The sequence below is a fragment of the Vombatus ursinus genome, unplaced genomic scaffold, assembly GCF_900497805.2.
Source record: "Vombatus ursinus unplaced genomic scaffold, bare-nosed wombat genome assembly UNPS02014798.1, whole genome shotgun sequence".
Lineage (NCBI taxonomy): Eukaryota > Metazoa > Chordata > Mammalia > Diprotodontia > Vombatidae > Vombatus > Vombatus ursinus.
Window position 1 is genome coordinate 362,588 of NW_020954576.1, and position 21,859 is coordinate 384,446.

A 21,859-nucleotide genomic window follows, 5' to 3' on the forward strand; every position below is an offset into this window, starting at 1 on the left:
TTAGCAAGTTGACCCCCCCATTATACACAAAACAAATTTAATGAAATGACCTTGATTATCTGATTGTCTGTGTTTTCTTTACTTTGGTATAGGGCTTTGTGAGAACTTGAAAAGCCTTATGGTGAAATAGAGATGTTTTCCTCTAGTAAGGCAGCAGCAGTGGTGACCCTTTGAGCACAACCTCCATGGCCGTGCTTCCAAAGTCAGATTTTTTTTTTTACCATCTCTCAATGGAGAACACGTCTGTTCCTCTTGAATTCCATACTTCTCTCCTGTCTGCTGCCTTCCACTTTCCCAAACTCTCCATAAAATAATTCCAGTCACCTATGCATACACACACAACCTCCCAGAGTTGATCTTCAGAATATTTGATGCTGAGTGTTCTGGGAATATTATGCCTGCAAAGTAGGGCTATCATAATATTTAGAATTGGAAGAGATCCTAGAGGCCAGCTAGTGGGATCACACTTCATCTCATAAATAAGGAAACTGAATCTCAGGGAAGATAAATGCCTCCAGCAAGGTCACAGAGGCAAGAAGTGGCAGAATCAGAATCTGAACCCAAGTCCCCTGATTCCAAATCCAGTGTTCTTTCCCTTACGATGCTATTGAAGATGATTTGGGAACATTTACCAAAGTGATTAGGACAAAAGCAGACATATATAGTGCAAAAAAGGGAAAAAAATCATTATGTGAGTCCAGGGGGATATAGAATTGAGAAATAAGCAGAGACTGGTGAGATTAATCAGGAATACTTTGTGGAATAGGTAAATTTTGAATTGAGTTTTGAAGATGGTGAGGAATAAGATTGGCAAAGCAAGGAGGGTAATGGAAGTGCATCCTGGGGGCAGGGGAGGGAGTCTGATTCATTCAACTTAAACAGTCTATAGAAAATTAAATTCAACTAGCATATGTTAAGTGCCTACTGTGTGTAATGCACTATGTTAGGAACTGGGGATTTAACAATGAAACAAAATTGAAATAGTGCCTTTTCTCCAGCAGCTTACACTGTACTGGGGTGAGAGAAATGTTTATTTATTTCTTATATTAATAACCAATTATTGAATCAGGATTAAAGGGTTTTCCACTTCCTTATCCAGAAATCAATCACTGTAGGAAATTTTTGGGAAAACTTATTCAACCAGGTTGAGAGAATTGGTAAATTCCTGTTCATTGTGATGTTTGGTCAGACAAGTCTGGGGTAGAAATGGATATATATATATATATATATATATACATACACATATATATATAATATATATACACACATATACATATATATTATATATATTATACACACATACACACACACACATACACACACACATATACGTCTCTTTGATCAAGACTTGGGTGATTCAAGTCATTTACCCTGAAAACCCTCGTTAGAATGAATCCACATCTTGATATAATATTCATTTTCTCATTAACTGTTAACCAATCATAGTTGATTCCTACCCTCAGGAAGGCCTCTCTTCCAAGTTCATATAAATTGTGAGCCCACCACCATGTGGGGTCTTTGGCATCTGAGAGCACCACTGACCTCTTTTACTAATAAAATGCTAACATTATTTATAAAATGATTAATTACCCAGAAATTATGTCTCTTGAACTTTTTAAACATCACAGGGGAAAAACAGGAAGGAAGGAAACAAGTATTTATTAAGTGCCTACTATGTGGCAGACATAGTGCTAAGTGCTTTACAAATATTTTCTCATTTAATACCTTTTTTTTTTTTTGCTAGGCAATGGGGTTAAGTGACTTGCCCAGGGTCACACAGCTAGTAAGTGTTATGTGTCTGAGGCCAGATTTGAACTCAGGTCCTCCTGGATCCAGGGCCAGTGTTCTATCCACTGCGCCACCTAGCTGGCCCCTCATTTAATACTTACAACAATCCTGGATGGTTGTTCAGTTGCTTTCGGTCATGTCTAACTCTTTGTGACCTTATTTGGGGTTTTCTTGGCAAAGATCCTAGAGTGATTTGCCATTTCCTTCTCTGGTTTATTTTACAGATGAGGAAACTGAGGCAAACAGGGTTAAGTGACTTGCCCAGGGTCACACAGCTAGTAAGTACCTGAGGCTAGATTTGAATTCAGGAAGATGAGTCTTTCTGACTCTAGGCTTGGTGCTCTACCCATTTCACCACCTGCTTACTTTAAAAGCAAAGCTGGAGAATGTGGACAAAGATCCTGCTACCTCTCTCATGTCAAGTGGGAGCTCTACCATTTAAGCTAATTCCCCATGCCATAACAACTCTGGGAGGTAGGTACTGTTATTATCCTTATTTTTTTTCAAAGCAAAGTCTTTTATTTAAGGACATTATGTGCCAAGAATCCTAATAGACTATTCATCTTTTGTTCATGTTTTTCATTTTATTATCCTTATTTTACAGATGAGGAAACTGAGGCTGAGAGGGGTAAAGGGACTTGACTGAGTTCCCACAGCTAGTAAGTATCTGAGGGAAAATTTGAACTCAAGTCTTCTTTACTCCAGGCCCAGCGCTCTATCCACTGCACTACCTAACTGATTCTGAAGGCAGACAAGTGTACAGATGAACTATACTGGCCCATGGGGAGTCCCTTGAGGCATGTGTAGATGTTCCTGGCCATGATGATTCAGGGATTTGTAGTATATGATGAAAAAGAATTTTCTAATTGGCTGCTGAGTCAGGACAGTTGAGAGGGGCATTCTGCCCCTTCCTTGCTCTCTTCCTTCTGGCTTTGAGGCAGTGAGGATGATCCTGCATCATCTGGAGGGTTGGATGTGGAAGTGGGTCACCATAAGCAATGAGTAAACAAGTGCCTAGGATGGGGCTGCTTCCCTTCTGTGTCTTTATTACTTAGGTATTGGGCCTTGTGATAACTAGAAAGGCCTGGAGGTTTATGGTTGAAATGGGGCTTCTCCCACCAGCAAAGTGGCAGCAGTGGTGTCCCCTAGATAGTAATAGCTGATGTCAAGGAGAAACACCTGCTCTGGGCAGTTTGACCACAGCCAGGAGAGGGTGGGTGCCTAAGCACTTAGACTGCCATCAAAAGAAGAAGTCACCAGGGAGAAGTTCAATCCTGCCTTTTCGATTTGCTGCTTACCATGGCACAGGTGAAATGTGAAATGGCTAATTAGACAAACTGTATTATGTCTTCATTAGGCTTAATATCAGCTTCCCAACAGATTATAACCTGGGTTACAATAAACAGGATAAATTAAGTTTCTAAATTCTGTTCAAATTGTTTTGTTAGTGTGCTCTTGTGACCCTTTTCATGCTTAGTATTGTTCTGTCTGTAGGAATAAACTACCTGTCCTGTATCTAACTCACATTTGTATGTTAGGGACCATCCATGCCCCCCGTATCTCTTTTTGAGAAACCCTAGGCTATACCCCAAAATAAAGTTGTTTCCAGACTACCTGTGGTGGTGGTGGTGGGGTGATGAACCAATTTTTGCTTCATTCCCTGAGAAGAGAGAGGTCAGGCTTCCTTAGGAATTAACTCAGTACACAAGTTCATGGCTGGGTACACAGTAGGGAGGAGCAGTACCTGTGAATCCCAGAAAGAGTTCCCTCTAGTCTCTATACTAGATATACAAAATAAGTATAAGTCACTTTGAGATTTGATAACAGGGAAAGGAGAAGTGTTTTAGAACTGGGACCTTAACTCATGGTTAACCCCAGACCACTGGTCCTGCTGCCATCCTAGCCCTCACAATGATCATTCAGGGCACTATTTCCTGTGGAGAAGGGGCCAGTGGTCTGCCACCAACTGCCAATCAGCTGACACCCACAGGCCAGCTGAAACAGCAAGGCACCCTGAGGGAGAGACAGGAGGTAGCATGTACCAGGCTAGTCAAAACACCACTACCTTGACCACCATCTTCCCTCAGACACTGAGGGAGACAGTTCAGGACACTGACACCCAGACCCTTGGGAATAGCAATGTTTCCAGCCCAGTGCCCTCAACCATTATCCTGGGAAACAATTGCTCTGGCAGGTACTACAATCATATCTACTGATGACCCATAAAAGAAAGTTCTTGCCACTAATGTCTCAGGCACTGTCCAATCTCTCATTATCAGAAACTGATAAAATTTTATTCGTAGAAATGACACTAAAGAAGAGATGCTAGCATCTACTTTCCTGCTACAACCTAAAAACCATGGGACCTTTCCATCTGACTTTCAGCTGAAATCTACAACATGTGTTGTTTCCTCCATTAGAACCCAAGCTCCTGGTTTCGGAAAAAATCTAGGAAGATTTATATGAACTGGTGCAAAGTGAAGTGAGCAGAACTAGGTGAATAATTTACACAGCATCAGCAATATTATAAAGATAATTAACTTTGAAAGACTTAGGAACTTTGAGTAACATAATATCTGACTACAATTCCAAAGGACTCATGATGAAAAACTCTATATGACTCCAGGCAGAGAGTTGATGAAGTCAGAGTGAAGAATGAAGCATATTTTCTTTTCTTTCTTTTCTCCTTCCCTTTGTCCTTCCCTTCCCCCTTCCTTTCTCCCCCTCCCTTCCTTTCTCTCCCTCCCTCTCTTCTTTCCTTCCTTCCTTTCCTCCTTCTTCCTTGGATAATGTGGTTATTTGTTTTGCATGACTAAAATTTTTTTTAACAGTTTTGTTTTTCTTGCCTTCTTAATGAGGGAGGGAGGGGGAGGAGTGAGGGAGATAATTTGGAACTGAAAATAAGATAAATCTGAATTTAAAAAAGAAAGTGAACTTCTTGAGAGCAGGGACTGCCTTACTTTTCTGTTTATATGTTCAGTATGTAGCACAGCACTTTGTGCACAGTAAGCACTTAATGAATGCTTTCTTCATTCATTCCTGCTAAGCTCTAAGAACTTTCTGTCTTTGAGGAAGGACGGGAAAGTGTAGTAGGTGTGATCAAGGTTAGACAGTGGGAAGAATTTCCCGATGTGTGCTTTATAACCCTGACAAAGTGTCTAAGGTTAAGCAGGTGACTTGGAATCTCACTCCGAAGAGATATTGGGAGGGGGGAGTGGAAGAGTTTAGAGACAAAGGGGATAGATTTGTTGAATTCTTGAAGTCTCTTCCTGCCCTTAGAGTCTTTGATCCTGACTTCTTTGACTGAGAGGCCCATCTTCCCCCCAAGAAATGACTATACAGTTCCTAGACCTCATTTCAGCACATAAAGGGGATGCCTCTGAGACACACATTTCTAAGTTTTGAACTTGTTGCTGACACAGCATAAAGAGACTTTAATTCCTGGATTGGAGTTGAATCCTGCTGCCCCCATAGCAACTTCTGGAGAGGGGAGATGCTGCCAGGGGCCTCGCCAGAGGCAATGCTCTCTATTAGCTCCCACCCCCAGCTGTTGCCTATAATCTCTTTTGACTGCCTGATATTACTATCTCTGTCAAAATCATTTTAAGGAGATTAGAGGGCATATTATATAAGTCTTGCACTGAAGGAAGTTTTTTTTTTTTTAAAGGAGTAGCCATGACCTCAGGTTTAGGCAGGGAGACAGGAGGAAGAATGGAGAAGAGGAGAGGCTGCCCTGGAGAGAGGGCTGGGGCAAAGGCCTGCTTGCTGGAGCAGTGGCCAAAACCCTAGCTCTTTGTGGGTGGGAGAGACCTTAACATTGGCCTGGACAGAAACTCCCACCCCAGGGGGCTGCTGGGAAGATGGAGAGGAGTTGATCTGGGACAGAGCATTAGCTTGTCATGGGTCACCCCCCACCCCCACTCCTGGGTGCTCACCAGAGGCCCTGAAGCTGTTGTTTTTAATAAGAGCAACATGATTTGTCACAAAAGAGTAGGAAAAGCCTGGGTTTCAATGCAGCTTCTGACACATACTGTCTGTGTGATGTGGGTCAAGTCACTTCATCCTTAGGACCTCAGTTTCCTCATTTGTAAAATGAGGGGGGGGGGCGTGGACTTGATGCTGCTAAAGGTCTCCTTGAGCTTTAGAATGCTGTTGTCCTCTGACTCTACGGCATTTTTGTTTTGTTTTGTTTTTAGACCAGGCCTGTGTGATTTAATTGGTAGAGGGGACTCCCATTGAGGAAATTCCTCTACCCATGAAGGTTGGTACTTCTTCTGTGACTTATGGTTTTAGAGAATTGCCCGGGGCATTAAGAGGTTAAATGATTTGTCCAAGGTTGCATAGCCAGTATGTGTCAGCAGTAGGGCTTAAACACAGCTCTCCTTGACCCTGAGCTTGACTCTCTAGCCACATTAGGCCACCTCTCATCATTTCACTTCTCCGAGCCTCAGTTTCCTCATCTCCAAAATGGTAATGGTGCTACAAGCACTACCTCTCAGGTGATAGTTAAGATCTCCCTTTGTAAACCTTACTGCACCATAGAAATGTGAGCTATTATTATGATGAGTTTTTTTAAACATTAAAATATGTACATTTTAAAAGGAAAGCAATGGAAAAAAATCTCTGTCATTACCTGCCCCCCCTTCCCACATTATAAGTTGTACCCTATATGACTGCCTGCCTTGCTTATTGCTAGTTCCAGCTCATCAGTTTTGTTTTCACATGTATATGTTCATTTAAGCACACACGAACAACCACTGTTGTTTTTCAGTCATTTAGTTGTGTCTGACTCTTTGTGACCCCATGTGGGGTTTTCTTGACAAAGATACTGGAGTGGTTTGCCATTTCCTTCTCCAGGGGATTAAAGCAAACAGGGTTATGTGACTTGCCCAGGATCACACAGCTGGTAAGTGTCTGAGACTGAATTTGAACTCAGGTCATCCTGAATCCAGGCCCAGCACTTTTTCCACTGAGCCACCTAGCAGCCTCCACATTGCAAGTCCATACACAGAATGGACATATATTCGTATATGCACATATATGCATATTTTTATAAAGGTACATTGTGTTTGCTCATGTATGAGTGTGTAGTATATACTGTGTAGTGTGTGTGTCCTGGCAATTGCACAGGACTGTTGGTTCTGGGAGTAGGAATAGCTTATCATGACTTTGGCTATGATGACTCAGACTGATACCAGGAATACTCTTATTTCCTGAATTTAGGAAATCCATGTAACTCCTAACTAGAGTCATGTCTCAGTGTTCCGTGACTTGGTTATCTAATTTGTGCTTTTTCCAGGCACTGGGAGCACCTGACTTTGGACCCCTCAACACCAGTAGCCAGGCACAAAAATGGCTCCAGAAGCTTGACTCTTTGAAGTTGCTCTGAGCAACGGCGGCTTGTGGATCATGGGAAGATCAAGCTCAGGGAGAAAATGGAGCTCGGTGTGATTTTCCGATTCCTGTTTCCCACATTTTCTATTCCCATCAGACTGAAAATTCAAGGCCCCCTGAAATTCTGAATGGCCACAGGCTGGAACTTTTTTTCCAGGATCTGTAATTTCCTTGGGGGTGGGTACTTCCTTTGCTGGCTGTGATAACAAATCATTTCATGATTTGCTGTGATAACGACAACAACAACAAGCCAAGTTCATCCTCTGGGGACCATGCCCCAATTCAATTGACCAGTCCCTTCATACTCAGGTAGCCTCAGTCTTAGGTTGAGAGATGCGTGGTTCAGGTTCAGGTCTATGCACGGAGCCTTTGCCTTACTGTTGCTAAGTCCCGCCTCATAAACAAACAGGCAAATAAATAAACAAATAAATAAAGCTATAATTTTTATGGACCCCTGGGTCACAGCAGCAGTATGATGATGCATTGAAGGAGAAGGTTAGCAGAAGACAAGCTGGATCAACTTTATAAATTAGGGAGGGGATAGAGACAATCCTGAGGTTTATGGGGCTGACAATGGTTACCTAGGCATTTATTTATTTTCCTTTACTCTTCCAGAAGGCAGAGTCTTGGCCTGAGAGTCAGGAGACTTATAAATGTGAATAAAATGCCTACTTAGTGCTAGGTGCATTTCTAGGTATTTCATTTGGACCCCGCAGCAACCCTGGGAGGTAGGTACTATTATTATCCTCATTTGATAATTAGGGAAACTGAAGTAATGATTTGCTCAAGGTCACACAGCTAGTAAGTGTCTAATTCTGGATTTGAACTCAGGTCTTCTTGATCCCTTGCACCATTTGGCTTTCCCCTGTGGATCACATGTTCTTCACTTATAAAAGGAGGGAGTTGAGCTGGAGGACCTCTAAAATGCCTTTTAGCTAGGAGGTTCTACAGCTTAATACAAAGTCTCAACCTCAAGGAGCATATGGCTGAGAACTTCACAAATTAGAAACACAGGTAGGATACAATCTATTAGAAGATACATAAATAGCAGTAATGGGAAATAGAATGTGGCAAGTACAGAAGGGGAGTACAAAGTGTCCTGTGAGTTTCAAGGCAGGAAAGATCATTTCCAACTGGGAGGATCAGGAAAGACTTCCTGGAGAAGATGGCTCCAGAGCTTCAAAGATAGGGTAGTAGGAAAGAGGACATTCCTGCCATGGGGAATGCTGGGAGCAAAGGTGCAGGAATGGCAGGATGTATGGGGTCAGTGGGTAGTCCAGCTTGTCCAGAATGTGACAGAATGGTGCCAGGTAATCAAGAACATTAAATGCCAAACTAAGGAGTTCAGAAGTTTTTGCAGGGCAATAGGGAGCAATTTTTGAGCATGGGAGTTATGGGAACGGTAATCTTTCCTCAACTAGCTGTTGGAAGGAAAGATGGAAACAAGCATTTATTAAGCACCTACTACATGCCAGGCATTGTGCTAAGCACTTAACAAGTATTATTGCATTGATCCTCACAATAATCCTGGGAGATAGATACTATGATTACCCCCATTTTACAGTTGAAGAAACTGACCACAAGCAGAGGTTGAGTGATTTGCCCAGGGTCACAAAACTAGGAAGTATTTGAGTCCAGTTTTCATTTCAAGTGGGCCTGACTCCAGGCTGGGAGGGGCAAATCATTTCACCTCTCTGAGGTTGTATCCTCATTTGCAAAATGAGTTGGGGGTTGGGAGTTGGAGGTGAGATTGGATGAGATGGTCTCTAATGCCTTTCCCAGCTCTAACTTTATCCTTCTGTGACTTGTAATGCTGGCCCCGCACATGTCGGCTGCTTCTTTGATGGTAGAGGGGAAGTCTTTAGTATGTTGGTCCTAGGTCTAGTGGGCTTAAGAACAGCCCCAGGTATAAGGAAAAGGAGGAGGGGGGAGGCCTCTCTGTATAGCCATGAGGACCTGTGCATGTAGGCTTGGATGAGAGGGCAGAGAAGGCAATGCAGAAGGAAAGGGAAGGGGAGGGGGTACTTATTCTTAGCATTTCATCATCATTCATTAACATTTATGGCCCAGCTGGGTGCATGCCTGGGCTGGGTGCGAGGCTTTTAGCTGAAGCACTTTGAGCCCTTTCCAGAAGCCAATACATTAGCATTCTCAGTATCCCCCCAAGAGCCCAGGGATCAGTCAAATCTAGAGGGCACAGAGTGCCGAAGATTGAGGTGTCCAAGGAGACTGTCCCTGGAGCCAGGGCTGGGACTGGAACAGGCTCCCTAACCCAGCAGTAGAGCCAACGGGTCCTCTCTGTGGGAGCAGCCCCTGGTGCCTGGACATTGCTCTATATAAGCTGATCTCTCTGGCCCTCTTGCTCACCCACCTTTCCAGGGTTTTCTGCTTACCTCCTATTCACTTCCGAGGCAGAGCAGTGTGGTGCAGTGGGGGGAATACAGGACTGGTGTCTGGAGACTCCAAGACAGTGGGATGTAATGGAAACTTACCATCTCTTCATTTATTACTAGGGCCGCTGGTGGCATAGTGGATAAGAGTGATAGGCCAGACCCTCTGGTAGCTCAGGCCACCATTTTTCAGCTTCCTTTTGTATATTGTCTTCACTCCTTGGATTGTAAGCTCCCTGAGGGCAGGGGTGATCTTTCTTTTCCTTATTGGTATCTCTAGGGCAGACCTGCATAGCTTAGTAGTAGGTAGGGGCCAACATTAAAATAGGCTGAACTTCTTTGGCCTGCAGATAGGTTAGACTAGAGACAGACTGAGGATGGTTGGTTGCCTCGGGTCATGTGACAAACAAGGGAGCATGCGCAGTGGCAACCCTACATTTTTTGCAGGCTGACTGAAATCCATGTTGTGCAGGTCTGCTTAGCATAGTTCCTGGCACTTAGTAGGAGCTTAATAAATATTTACTGACTATTGAAAAAGTACTGGAGTTGGGGTCTGAGGATCTGGGGCTCTGTCCCTTTCTAGTTGTGTGACCTTGGGCAAGTCACTTCTCGATTTTGGTTCCCTTTTCTGTAAAATTAGATGACCTCCAAGGTTCCTTCTAGTAGTACATCTATGATCCTTTGATGACTTGGTTCCAGTCCCAGCTTTTCCCTTGACTGACTTTTAATAGACCACTTCTCTCTAGGCCTCATTTGGTTTTTCTTTTTTCTTTTTCTCAGAAATATGCAACCGTTGGAGTAGGTGATTTCTGAAGTCTTTTTGACAGCGAATTTTACCAACTTTCTTGCAGGGCTGATGGCCCCAGCTCTGATGTCCTAGCATTTAATTGTTGTCCTGGAGTTGCCATTTGAGCAGATGTCTATTTTGGGGTGATGGGTTGAGGAAGGCTGTGGACTCAATGGTGTGATTATAAAAGGATCTTAGAGCTTCATGAGAGACACAGGGATGCTGAGCTAGAAAATGACCCTTGACACTGTCAGAGTCCAAAGATCTGAGATCAGGAAGGAAGAGTTTCTCTCTGGGGCCCTGGTTTCATCTTTTCCCACATCTTGCTAAGTGTCCTGTGTGTTTAAGGAGGCCTCTATGAATAATAACCCTCAATCCATCCACCCTTCCAGATCTGGGACCTGGAAACATCTGGATCCTGCCAGGCTGGGTAAGGTTACGGGCCAAACAGCAAATGATCTTGTCTTTGCACACAAAATCATTAAGCCTAGTATGTATGAACAGAGAGATTCTCCCCCTCCCTCTTCCTCCCTCCTTCCTTGTCTGTCTGTCTCCCTTCCTCGTGTCTGCTTCCCCTGTCTCGGTTTCTCTCATTCTCTGCCTCTGTCCTCCTAGAATGTCAGAGAGGGAGGGGATCTCAGAAATCATCTCATCTAACTCCTTCATTTCTCAGATGAGAAAGTTAAGTCCCAGAGGGGAAGTGATAGAGTAAGTAATGGCAAACTCAGAATTTGAACCCAGACCTTTTGTCTCCAAATTCAGCATCTCCCCCACCCCCTCCACTATACAAAGTTAACATTTTAATTTAACATTTTAAATTAACAATTTAACATTGTATAAGTTGGCTAGAGAGAGTAGGGAATGAACTGGTAAATATCAATGTTGAAAAAGAAAGCTTGAAAATGTGATTTTTTTGGAAGCCCCTTACCCCCTCTCTTTTTCTGCCTCTCTTCTTCCTCTTTCCATCATTACCTTCTTTCTCTCTCCTTCTAGTCTCTCCCTTCCCTCTTTCTCTCTCTGTTTCTCTTATTTTCTCCTTCTGCTCTCTCCCTTCCTCTTTCTTTTTCTCTCTTCTTCTTTCTGTTTTTTTCTTCTCTTTTAAAAACCATAAATGTAGGGCAGTTAGGTGGAGCAGTGGATAGAGCACTGAACTTGAAGTCAGAAGACTGGAGTTTAAATCTAGCCTCAGACACTTACTAGCTGCGTGACCTTGGGCAAGTCTTAACCCCATTTAACCCTAATTGCCTCAAAAAAAAAAAAAACAACCCAACCATAGATGTTCATTTTTTTTACTCTGTCCTCATGATAGCATGATTTGGATAATAGAGAGCTGGCCTCAAAACCAGGAAACCTTGGGTTCAAGTTTTGCCTCTGACAGATATTGACTGTATGACTCTGGGCAGGTCCCTTAATTTCTCAGTGCTATAGTGAGCTCTCTTAGATCATAAATAACAGAGAAGATGCTGACCTGCAATGGTACAGGGAGTTTCCTCACCTGGGAGTTCCATATATAAATGAAGTCACAATGAAATAGTTCTGATTCCAGTTCCTATTATGAGCAAACATTAATAAATATGAACGTTATAATATACAAAGAAGAGAAAAACAGATTGTATATGAGATTGTGAACTTGTTTCACATAGTTTGTTTTTAAAGTATAATTTAAAATTAACTCTAGTAAAAAATTGTCCTTGTCTGTGTTTTCTGAACTTGGTTTTGCTCTCTGTGGTAGCTAGGTGGCACAGCAGATAGAGCACTGGGCCCACAGTGAAAAAGAACTGGGTTCAAATCTGCCCTCAGATATTTTCTAGCTGTGTGACCCTGGGCAAGTCACTTAACTTCTGTTTGCCTCAGTTTCCTCATCTGTCAAATGGGAATAATAATAATACTAGTACCTACCTCCCAGGGTTGTGAGGATAAAATGAGAAAATATTTGTAAAACACCTGATACATAGTGAATGCTAGCTACTAATTATTATCCTTTGTATATTTTAAAAATATTTCATTAATCTATTTTTTCTTATTTTTTAATATCTTATTTGAAGAAATTGTTGTTGCTGTTCAGTCATTTCCAACTCTTCATGACCCCATTTAGGGTTTTCTTGGCAAAGATACTGAAGTGGTTTGCCATTTCCTTTTCCAGCTCATTTTACAGATGAGGAAACTGAGGCAAATAGGGTTAAATGACTTGCCCAGAGTCACACAGCTAGTAAGTGTCTGAGGCCAGATTTGAACTCAGAAAGATGACTCTCCCTGATTCCAGGCTAGGCACTTTCCACTGCTGCCCCACAATCTTTTCTCATTTTTTTGCCTCATTAGCACTAGCTACTAACCCCCTTTCCCAGGACCACCCAAAAGCTCTCCCTTGTAACAAGTAAGCAAAGTAAATCAGCCCATTTGCTGAAAATATAAGTTTCATCTATACCTTTAGTAACTATCTCTCTGCCAAGAAGTGGACTATCTCTCTGAAGTCATGATTGGCTGCTATACTGACCCAGGTTCTGAAGTCTTTCAGAGTACTTTACATTATTGTGGTAGGGTATCACTTACCTGAGGGTGCTTTGCCCAAAGGAATATGAATTTTGATCATTGAAACCTTGCAAGAAATCTTGGGGTTTATGGACTAGATTTCTTTTTAAGGACCATGCCTTAAATCCAAATCACGCTGTCTGTCATTGATTGACCAACAATTAGGTCCCAGCCCAAGCCTCCCTTGGTCATCGTTTGGATACTGATGGTTCAGAGTGAGTGTAAATAGCAATTGTTTCTGTTTTGGCCAGAAATCCTGAGGGTCTTCCCCTCCCTGACTAATTTTGTTTTTTGACTAGGTAAAAGAAGCTATTCTTTGTCTCATTTCTTAACTAGCCTTAATCATCAGATGGGCATTGTCTCAGTCAAACTGAGACCTGGAAAGACCTTGGCTTAAAAAGGTCAAGGTCTTCCACTACATCCAGGGACATCTCCACTCATCCTGATCTATATCTTGCCACTGGATTCAGATGGCTCTGGAGGAGAGAATGAGGCTGGTTACTTTGCACAGCCCTCCCTCACTTAAATCCAATTCATCACCCTCTGGATGTTATGGTCCTCCTTGAGAATGAAGGACAAGCAACAACATTATTGTAGTCACAGTGTAAATTTTTTTCCTGGTTCCGCTGACTTCACTCTGCATCAGTTCATACAAATCATCCTGAGTTTCACCAAATTGTTCTATTTGTCATTTCATCTGGTACGATAATATTCCATTATGTTCGTATATCACAATTTGTTCAGCTATTCCCCAATTGGCAGGCACCCATTTTGTTTCTCGTATTTTACTACAACAAAAAAGTGCTGCTATAAATACTTTTGCACACAAGAGTCCTTTGCCTCTGTCTTTGACCTCTTTGTGATATATGCCTAGCTCTTTCTTCTTCCTCCTCTCTCTTTCTCTTTCCCTCTGTTTCCTCTTTCTCTGCCTCAGCTAGAGAAATCCTTTGGGGTTTTCCTTTCTCCTTTCCTACTCTGAGTATTCCAAAGGAAATACAGACTTGCATTTAAGGAAAAGTTTATAATTTTGGTGGATTTGGGCAGCAAGAAAGTAAGTTACAAAGCTCCTCTCTAAAGAGACTGTGTCCATGGTGTTTAAATATGCTGGGAGTTTTGTCTAGGCCTTCTACATCCCCACCTGAGTTGAAGCCTTTCCAGACAGATTATCATCAGATTTTTCTACAGGAAATTAAAAATCTTGGCCCCATGCAGCTGGTTGCATTATCTGCCTTGTCTGTTAACTTTCACAAAAGGTGTTGCTTTAGAAGTATTTGACTGAAATAGTATTTAATAAGATTCCTTTTTCAAGTCTCTCTAATGAACTCAGTTCGGGCACATACTCTAGATAAACTTTGGGTCAGTCATGTGCTTCTTGTTTTGATAAGATCAAGTTCTGAACCCCTTTTTTAATTTAAGCTATCAGAGTGACCAACACACCCCCTCCAACTGGCACCACCTAACACCCTTCCCACCCCCCATCCCCCAAGACTTACCCCCCATCCAGTTCCTGGGGCCTATTCAACAGTTAGGTAGAAGAAGTCAAAGGACACTACTAAGTTCAAATCTGACCTTACTAGCTGTGTGACCCTGGGCAAATCACTTAAGCTCTATCTACCTCAGTTTCCTCATCTGTAAAATGGGGGTAAGCACCTACCTTCTCGGGTTGTTGTAAGGATGAAGTGAGATAATATTTGTAAAAAACTTTGCAAGCCTAAAAGTGCTACATATATGCTAGCTATTATTATTCACTCCCACCTGGACAGAAATCCCATCTATAAATTCATTCTAAGTGGTCATCTAGCTTTTGCTTGAAGACCTCCAGACCACCAATATCAAGTCCACCTTGACCTTCTACAGCAAGCTTATATTGAGTTATTGTCTTATCCATAGCGACCAAGTGCTCTAACTGGACTGAGTCCCTGTGCCTCTGGCTCTCCCTAGGTTTAGCTAAGTCTCCGTCTTAGTACACCACATACTCCTGGGAGCTGGACTCAAGCCACAAGACCACAGAGCTTCCTGAATAATAATAGAGACTTGCTCCTGTCACACCTCTGTGGTCCTGACCATCTGCCTACTTGGACCTCTGTGTACTTAGTATCTGTGGCCAATCTTCTCTTATACTGTGCACCACTTGCTTGCCTGATGGCCAAAACATCCACCTGGGTCCAAAGAATGCATTTTCCTGATGGCACCCACCTGTCTGCTCGGATCTCTTACTTATTGCCAAATTGGCCAGACTTCCCTGCTGTTCTGATCACTTGTCCAGACGGTCACCCATTGCCTGCTCCTCAGGCCTTCCTGGATCAACTGCTCTGCCCTTGTGAGTTTATCTAGTGTCTGGACATTTGCCCAGTATCCCTGGTGTGGCCTGTCCCACTGCTCACCCTCTCTAATCTCTGTGCCTTTGCACAAGGGGTCCTCTGAGTTTCCCATTTTACTTTGTCCTCACTTCCACTTTATAGGATCTGTAGTTTCCTTTTAAATATGGCTCAGATGGGGCAGCTAGGTGGTTCAGTGATAGACCACCAGCCCTGGAGTCAGGAGGACCTGAGTTCAAATCTGACCTCAGACCAAACACTTGACACTTACTAGCTGTGTGACCCTGGGCAAGTCACTTAACCCCAACTGCCTAAAAATTAAAAAAAAAACCTTTAAATATGGCTCAAATGCACCTTCTACACACAAGGTCTTTCTTGATCCTCCCTCCTGAAACTTGTCTACATTTATGTGTATGTTGTTTCCCTCGGTTAGAAAGTAAGCTCCTTGGGGGCTGAGATTGTTGTGTTTTTGTCATTGTAACCTTGAGGAATTGCTGCTATCATCACAGGAGCTGAGGGGGGGTAGGGGGTTAATAATAGCTAGCTTTTATATAGCACTTAAAGGCTCGAAAAGCACTTTTAAAATGTCATCTCATTTTATCCTCACAACAACCCTATGAGGTAGATGCCATTATTACCCCCATTTTACAGATGAGAAAACTAAGGCACAGAGGGGTTAAGTAACTTGCCCAGGGTCACACAGCTAAGTTAGAGCTTGAGGCTGGCTTTAAATTCAGGTCTTCCTGACTATAGGCGTAGCACACTATCCATGGCACCACTTAACTGCCTCGTAGGGTACTGATCCCACTCCTTGTTCTACATCCAGACATATGGTTTGGGCTGGGTTCAGTTCTGGGGAAGCCTGCTTCTAATGAGGCAGGGGTAGTCTCTCTGGCCTTACACTCATTGGATCACCCTTAGCCACTCCTTACCGCTAACAGGACCTTCTTAAAAAGGTCAGGGATGGGGCAGCTAGGTGGCCCAGTGGATAAAGCATTGGCCCTGAAGTCAGGAGGATCTGAGTTCAAATCCGGCCTCAGACCAAACACTTGACACTTACTGGCTGTGTGACCCTGGGCAAGTCACTTAACCCCAATTGCCTAAAAAAAAAAAAAAGGGCAGGGGAATAAGAAAGGTACTTGATACTTCCGGATGTCATGGTCTTCTTTGAGAGCAAAGGACAAACAACAACAGTAGATAATATAAATCAGGCATGAAATTGTGGTTCAGTCATTTCAGTTATGTGCCATTCTCTATGACCCCGTTTGGGATTTTCCTGGCAAAGATACTGGAGAGGTTTGCCATTTTCTTCTCAGATCTTTTTACAGATGAGGAAACTGAAGCAAACGAGATTAAGTGACTTGTCCAGGGTCACACAGCTACTCACATTTGAACTCAGGAAGATGAGCCTTGCTGACTCCAGGCCCGGCACTCTATCCAGAGTTACCTACCTGCCCGCAAGTATGACATAGTTACACACATAAAAAGTATTAAACACAGGACACTCACAAACATACATTAATTGAATGGAATTCAGTAGCTTAAGTTATAACTACTGTTGTAATCTGCTGGAAGGCTGATCTTAAACCTGATCAGAACATAGAGCAGTTTTCAGGACTGCTAATTAAGCAATTTACATTTTACCTTGGCTCTGCCTGTCCAAACAACTTCCTGTATGTGTCTTCTGATAAAACTTCTTAGCTTGGGCCAATTCTCCTGTTGGTGGCTGCCCTCTTGGATACAGAAGCTTCCCCTGCCATTAGTCATTGCCTCTCTGGTGGGTGCCATGCCACCATTCTGATGACTGTTGCCATTCCTCTCCTCAGACCTCCTGATCTCAAATTCACAGTGGAGCCTTCAGGCCTGGACATGTCCATCTCGAGGTTGCTACTTAGTCAGCTGCTCAGAAAAAGGAAACACCGAAATGTTAGCCCAAACCTAAACTCAGGCTTGCCTAGGCAGAATATATACTTGTGGCTTCATGGAGGCCAGGGTCAGGGAATTGGGTCAGTTACCATACCTAACTCTCAAAACAGTTCTGACAATTCAGAGACAGAAGGGAAGAGAGGATGAGGGGATAGGCCTATCCCCTTTGTACATTCACTGAATCATCAGCTCTTCTGGCTCTGAAGACAATAATGGGATTCTTTGTCATCTCACAGTACAAGCCCCTCATCGATGAGTCATATGTGGCTGGAAGCAGTCCCACCTAATTTTCCTTGTAGTTGCTTGGAACCAGGAATAGTGACTGAGTGAGCTCCAAGGGAGTTGGGGAGGGAATCTCCTCCCTCTCCCACCTGACTATATCTTTGCAGCTCTAGTGCCTAGATAGAACCTTGTATGTTGTTGCAGTTCAGCCATTTCAGTTGTGTCTGACTCTTTGTGACCCCATTTGGGGTTTCCTTGACAAAGATATGGAAGTGATTTGCCATTTCTTTTTTTAGTTCATTTTACGGATGAGGAAACTGAGGCAAACAGAGTGAAGTGACTTGCCCAGGGTCACACAGCTAGGAAATATCTGAAACTGGATTTGAACTCAGGAAGATGAGTCTTCCTGACTCCAGGCCTGGCACTCTGTGCACTATGGTGTCACTTAACTGCCCCTGGCTGCTGTACTTAATGTTTGTTGAATTGAATCCAGAGCTATCAGAAAACCAAACTACACTGAGAAATTCTTATGGGGGGGACCCTCTGGTGTAGTGAGGAAAAAAATTGGTTAAGTCTCTTTACCTCTTATAGCCTCAGTTTCCTCATCTGGAAAATGAGGTGAGTGACCTCTAAAGTTCCTTTCAGAGCTAAAATCCAATGACCATTATAATGAGGTCTTTTGTGATGTGGAAGTCTATGGCACTAAGGCCTCCTTGTGCAGTAAAAATTAAGGATTTGTGTGGTGAAAGTGTCCTTGGTTTCCCTTTGACCCATCACCAAGTGAGGACTAGGGAGTGTGCTTTTAATCTCCCAAGAATCAGATCAGGATAGGCAACATTCTTAGCTTGTCAATAAAATCAGAACTTCTGACTGGATATTTGCAAGGGTGTACCCACATTGCAATTATTCTCCTTGGTAAATAATTCAACAGGCAGGAGAAGATATGGGAAAATTGGAACACTAATGCATTGTTGGTGGAGTTGTGAAATGATCCAACCATTTTGGAGAGCAATTTGGAACTATGCCCAAAGGGCTATAAAAATGTGCATACCCTTTGACCCAGCAATAGCACTTCTAGGGCTGTATCCCAAAGAGATCATACAAATGGGAAAAGGATCCACATGCACAAAAATATTTATAGCAGCTCTTTTTGTGGTGGCAAAGAACTGGAAATTGAGAGGATGCCCATCAATTGGGGAATGGCTGAACAAGTTGTGGTATATGAATATAATAGAATACTATTGTGCTATAAGAAATGATGAACAGGCTGACTTCAGACAAACCTGGAAAGACTTGTATGGTCTGATGCTAAGTGAAGTGAGCAGAGCCAGGAGAATGTTGTACACAATAACAGCCACTTTGTGTGATGACTAATATTGATAAAAATAACCCTTCCCAGCAATACAAGGATCTAAGACATCTCCAAAGGCCTGGTGATGGAAAATGCTATCCACATCCAAAGAAAGAACTAAGGAGTTTGAATGCAGATCGAAGCATACTATTTGCTATTTTTTTTTCTTCTGTTATGTTTTGTTTCCTCTTTCTGGTGGTTCCTCCTATTGGTTCTAATTCTTACTTACAACATCACTAATGTGAAAATATGTTTAATGGGAATGTATATGAATAGCCTATATCAGATTGTGCACCATCTTAGGGAGGGTGGTGAGGAGGAAGGGAGAGAAAAATTTTAAACTCAAAAGCATATGGAAGTGATTGTTGATAAATCAAAATAAATTAATAAAGAAAATAATTCAACAGGCAACTAGGTGGCATCATAGTGTATAGAACACCAGGCCTAGAGTCAGCAAGACTCATCTTCCTGAGTTCAAATACAGCCTCAGACTCTTCCTAGCTGTGTGACCCTGGACAAGTCACTTCACCCTGCTTGCCTCAGTTTCCTCATCTGTGAAATGAGCTGGAGAAGAAAATGGTAAACCACTCCAGTATCTTTGCCAAGAAAACTCTAAATGGGGGTCACAAAGAATTGGACATAACTGAAACAACTGAACAATGAATAATTCAAAATCATAGCTGAAAACATTATATTTTGTCCTTCCCATTGAGTTTTTCTTTCTTCTTCTTTTTTTATAATACTGTTACTATAAAAGTTCATTTGAATTTGCTCCAGGTAGAGAGTTCTCTGGTTCATAGATGGAACTTGTAGATGAGAATCTCTTTTCCTTCAATTGCCTGTGAAATTAATGGCAATGTCTGTGACACACTAGCTAACGTGCAGAATTGTCATCCACTGTAATACCACTAATGATACAGGCAGAACCATTGCCCACAACTGTCTGGACATATACATCAATCTATACAAATTTAAGAATAATATTTTTACTAGATGTCACCATACTGAAAACTCAAAATCTCCCAACTACTTGGAATGAAAAAATTTCTAAATATAGAGACAGTGGAAGAAATTAAAACAATGTGGGAACAGGATGAGATATATGTCACCCCCGTTGCTCTGCTGGCTACTGGAGTTGGCCCAATGATGATTTCAGTGAGTCTACAGAAGGTGAGCAGACATCTTAATAGGTTTATTAAATTACAAAGAGCGATTATTTTATCCAGCTATGCAATATTTCCCAGTACATTCAACACATAAAAATAATAGAACGGAGACTGGTCCTTTTGACTATTTCTATCTGAATCCTATCAAAAAAGATGAGAAAATGAGATATTAGTGATGATGATGATGATGATAAAAACAACAGCAGCAGCAAAAAATAAAGCAAACAAAAAACAAACGTACCACCAGCAGCAAGCAACAACAACAACAAAAAGAAAAGAAAACCAGCCTTGGAGTAAGGAAGACTTGGGTTCAAATTCTGCCTCTGACACATACTGGCTTTGCTATCCCAGGCAAATCACTTAACCTTTCAGTGCCCCCAGGCAACTCTCTAAGACTATAAATTCCAGAATAGTTTATCTGAGTTGCTAGAAAGGATTTTCCCACCTGGGGTTCACTAAACTGTTGAGCTTGCAGTCCACTATCCAGATTGTGTTTTTTTTTTTTTCAAGCAAATTGTAACTGGGTGGTGCAATGGATAAAGTGCTGGGTCTGGTGTCAGGAATAACTGAGTTCTAACTCAGTCTCACTTAGCTGTGTGACCCTAGGCACCTCTGTTTGCCTCAGCTTCCTCATCTGTAAAATGGGAGTGATAATAATAGCACTACCTCCCAGGGTTGTTGTGAGAATAAAGTGAAATTATATGTGTAAAGGATTTAGTACAATGCCCAGCACATAGTAGATGCTTAGTAAATATTTGTTCCCTTTCTTCTTCATCTAGCTATGCTTCTCTCATCTTGTAAGTAAAGTTGATTTTTTTTTCCCAACCCAAGTAAGAGACTTGTTATTGCTAGTAAATTTCATCTTATTAGATTAGGGCCAATGTCTTGGGCTATTGAGTGTATTCTGGATCCTAATTCTATCTTCTCTCTGTACCCTCCTAGTTTCATGTAGGTTGTGTGAGTCATATTATGCTCATTATTATTGCAAGTGTCACTATCCCCATTTTGAAACTAAATCTCCTTTGGATGGGGTTCAGGATAGACCCACCTTGTTCCAAATTCCACTCAGTAGTGAACAGCTGTTTATGTGTTCAAATCAACTCCCATCCAATTTAACAAACATTCACTAAGTGCCTTCTACATCCAAGGTACCATGCTAGGGAGGGAATGGAGGAGGCAGAGAGAGACAAAAATAAATATGATGTTCCCTGTCCTCAAAGAGTTTATAATTTCTGACTGGGAAGACAAGACCTAGACATAAATAGCTATGATACAAATTGGAGAATGGTGTGTGTGTGTGTGTGTGTTTGAGGAACAGTACAAAAAGTACAAAATTTCTCTAAGTTCAGAGGAGGGAGAAATGACTTCTAGCTAGGGAGATCAAAGAAGCCTTCCTTCATGAAGAGAATGGCTCTTGATCTGGGCCTTGAGGAACAAGAATGCCTTCCACGCTTAGGAGATGGTATGAGTAAAAGTGAGGTCCCATTGCACCAGGATAAACTTCATAGATTCTCTCTTTGTACTGGTCTTTATTATTATTGTTTTGCTTTTTTAAAATAATATTTTATTTTTTTCCAATTACATGTAAAGAAAGTTTCCAACATTCACTTTTATAAGATTTTGAGTTCCAAACTTTTTTCTCCCTCTCTCCCTATGCTCTCTCCTCCCTAAGACAGCAAGCAATCTGATATAGGTTATACATGTACAATTATAATAAGCATATTTCTAATGGTCCTTATTCTTTTAAATCAAATTTATTGAAATATAACAAACCTCATACCTTAAAATCTTAAAAAATATTCAATATGTCTTTTTGCTGCCGTCACTTCTTTGGCCCCAATTTGCCATTACCTTCACTGCCTTTTGACACACATTCTTTAATTTCTCATCATGAAATCATTCTTTTTCACATTGTATATTAAATGTACCTTTGATAAATGGTACTCTTTTCTAATTATAGCCTTGATTATGCCCCATAGGTTTTCACT